Genomic DNA, 3,738 nt, shown 5'->3' with positions numbered 1-3,738 from the left:
CTTTTTTTTTTTTTTTTTTTTTTTGAGACGGAGTCTCGCTCTGTTGCCCAGGCTGGAGTGCAGTGGCCAGATCTCAGCTCACCGCAAGCTCCGCCTCCGGGGTTCACGCCATTCTCCTGCCTCAGCCTCCTGAGTAACTGGGACTACAGGCACCCGCCACCTCGCCCGGCTAGCTTTTTGTATTTTTTAGTAGAGACGGGGTTTCACTGTGTTAGCCAGGATGGTCTCGATCTCCTGACCTCGTGATCCACCCGTCTCGGCCTCCCAAAGTGCTGGGATTATAGGCTTGAGCCACTGCGCCCGACAACAAACTCATTTGAGGGCACATCTGCCTTGAGCTGAGGCAAACTTCCTTAGAGGGGCACCATCCAGTTGAAATAGAATTGGAGCTACAAAGGTGAGCCATGTGCGCATTTCAACATTTCCTAGTAGCCACATCCAAGAGAGCGGCAATAAGCGGGCGAAGTTAATTTTAACGATCTAGTTTATTTGACCCAAGATTTAAAATATTATAATTACATCTGTAATCAATATAGAAATGATTTATTTTTATTTTTCTCATACTAAGTCTTTGAAATTGATGAGTAGTTTACGTTCACAACACTATTATTTTATTTTATTTTTTATTTTATTTATGTATTTATTTTTGAGATGGAGTCTCGCTGTGTCGCCCAGGCTGGAGGGCAGTGGCGTGATCTCGGCTCACTGCAAGCTCCGTCTCCCGGGTTCACGCCATTTTCCTGCCTCAGCCTCCCGAGTAGCTGGGACTACAGGTGCCCGCTACCACCCCCGGCTAATTTTTTGTATTTTTAGTAGAGACGGGGTTTCACTGTGTTAGCCAGGATGGTCTTGATCTCCTGACCTCGTGATCCACCTGCCTCGGCCTCCCAAAGTGCTGGGATTACAGGTGCCGGCCTTTATTATTTTATTTTTAAGAGACAGGATCTCACTCTGTTGCCCAAGCTGGAGTGCAGTGGCATGGTCATAGTTCACTGCGGTGTTCAGCTCCTGGGCTCAAGGGACCCTCCTGCTTTAGCCTCCCAAGTAGCTGGCACTACAGGTGTAAGGCACCATGCCAGGCTGAGCACATTTCATTTCAGACTATCCACATTTCAAGGGCTTGATGGTCACATGTAGCTGGTATACTGGGCAGTGTCTTAGTTTTGTGCTACTACAACAGAATACCTGAGACTGAGGAATTTATAAAGAAAAGAAATTCATTTGGCTCATAGTTCTGGAGGCTGGGAAGTCCAGTTCAAGGGGCTGCATCTGGTGGGGGTCTTCTTGCTGTATCATCACACAGCGGAGGGCAGAAGGGCAAGAGAGCTAGAGAGAGAGAAGAGAAAGAAGCTAAACTCATTCCTTTATCAGGAACAGGCTTTTGCAATAACAGCATGAATCCATTCATGAGGGCAGAGGCCTCAGGAAAGATTCCCTCTCTCAACACTGTTGCGTGGAGAATGAAGGTTCCAACATGCGAACTTTAGGGCACACACTCAAACCACACCAGAGAGTGAGGACCTAGCGTCCTTATTTATTTCACTCAGTGTGAACGTGCATCTATTTCCTTGTAGAAATTTTCATGTTGGTTTCCTGGGTGCTGTCCCAAACCTTGCTGGGGATGTTGTATGTATGTGTACCACATTATCTTTCTAAAAGCCAAACAATTTTGAATTCAGAAACATACTTGGTTCCAAGGGCTTCAGTTAAGAGATTACAGATCTGTAATAATAATGAAATAACACCACTAAAGTGTGTATCTGATGCTCCCTATGTGCAGGTGCTAGGTTAGAGTTTCTCCACCTTTTCATGTCATCATGGCTCTTTTTTCTACCCTTGGAGTGTTTTTAGACATTTTAATCCTGAAAAATCTTTAATAAGAGGCTTATTGAGCTACTATTCACGTACCATAAAATTCACCTTTTAAATGTGTACAGTTTCACAGTGGTTTTCAGTATATTCACAAAGTTGTGCAGCCACCCCTGTCTACCTCCAGAATGTTTTTGCCACCGCAAAAAGAAATCCCACGCCCATTCGCAGAAACTCCCTATTCCCCCCTCCCCAGCCTCTGGCAACCATGAATCAACTTTCTGTATCTATGGTTTGACCTATTGTGGATATTTCATATAAATGGAATCATACAATGCGTGGCCTTTTGTGTCTGGCTTCTCTCACTCAGCGTGATGTTTTCAAGGCTCATCTGTGTTGCAGCACATATCAGTACTTTATTCTTTTTTATGGATAAATAACATTGCCTCCTAGGGAAGCCCCTCCTGCTCTGATGAGCTAAGAGGATGAGGATTATGGAGATGACAAACCAAAAGTAGACAGCTAGGCCAGGTGTGGTGGCTTACGGCTGTCATCTCAGCACTTGGAGAGGCCGAGGCCGGCAGATCACTTGAGGTCAGGAGTTCAAGACCAGCCTGGCCAACATGGTGAAACCTGGTCTCTACTAAAAATACAAAAATTAGCTGGGCGTGTTGGCACGCAACTGTGATCCCAGCTACTTGGGAGGCTGAGGCAAGAGAATCACTTGAACCTGGGAGGCAGAGGTTGCAGTGAGCCGAGACTGCACCCCTGCACTCCAGCCTGGGCGACAGAGTGAGACTCCATCTCAAAACAAACAAACTAACAAACAAAAAAGGAGACACCTGGGAAACCTTGGGTGGGAGGCTGTGATAGCTGTGGACAGACCGCACTCCATTCATCACTCATCCGCTGATGAGCCTTTGGGTGGTTTCCACGATTTGATTCTTGTGGACAGTGCTGATATTTGTTTACAAGTTTTTGTTTGGAAACCTGTTTTTCATTCTCCTGGGTGTATACCTGGGAATGCTATTGCTGGGTCATGTGGTAATTCTATGTTGAACCTAATGAGGGACCACCAACTGTTTTCCACAGTGGCTGGGCCAGTTACATGCCCAATGGCCGAAGATGAGGGTTCCTCATGTACTGTCCCATGAAATTTTATTTTACTTATTTATTTTTTTGAGACAGGGTCTCGCTTTGTCACTTAGGCTGGAGTGCAGTGGTGTGATCATAGTTCACTGCTGCCTCGACCTCCCTGGGCTCAGGTGATCCTCCCAGCTCAGTCTCCCGGGTAGCTGGGACTACAGGCACACACCACCACCATTTTTTTGGTATTCTTTGTAGAGATGGGGTTTCACTATGGTGCCCAGGCTGGTCTTGAACTCCTGGGCTCAAGTGATCCTTCTGCCTCAGCTTCCCAAAGTGCTGGGATTACAGGCATGAGCCACTGCTTTCAGCGTTCATGAAATTTTAATACTGCAGATATACTGCAGGCTTGTGTATTGTATCGATATCGGTGCTTTATACATAAAAAGGGTAAGGATGTTTTGCTCCCCAAGAACCATTTCTGCCCCCTTGGGAGCACCACTGGGAACCCAGGTTCCAGGGGAAGCTTGTCATTGTCATTACTTCTGCTAATCCTTGACAACCCCTCAAGCGGGTGCCAACCATCCTGAACAAAATCTGAGGCTCCAAGGGAGATTGAGTGACTTATCCATATGTCCCAGTACAGTAACAGCATTACTTTAGTCGGGGAAATACACTGCTGTGTAGGGAATCTGGTGTATGTGCATGTGTACTACAACTAATAAATCTTGGCCCCAGGGGCTCCTGGGGGTTCCCTGGACCCCTCTTACGGAACCGCATCCCCATCTCGTCCTCTCTCGGCCCACTTCGGAGGCTCGGTCCGCGGCTGCGCACAGCGCGCGG

This window comes from Theropithecus gelada, chromosome 20 (assembly GCF_003255815.1).
Source record: "Theropithecus gelada isolate Dixy chromosome 20, Tgel_1.0, whole genome shotgun sequence".
Taxonomy (NCBI): Eukaryota; Metazoa; Chordata; class Mammalia; order Primates; family Cercopithecidae; genus Theropithecus; species Theropithecus gelada.
This window is presented reverse-complemented; position numbering follows the sequence as displayed.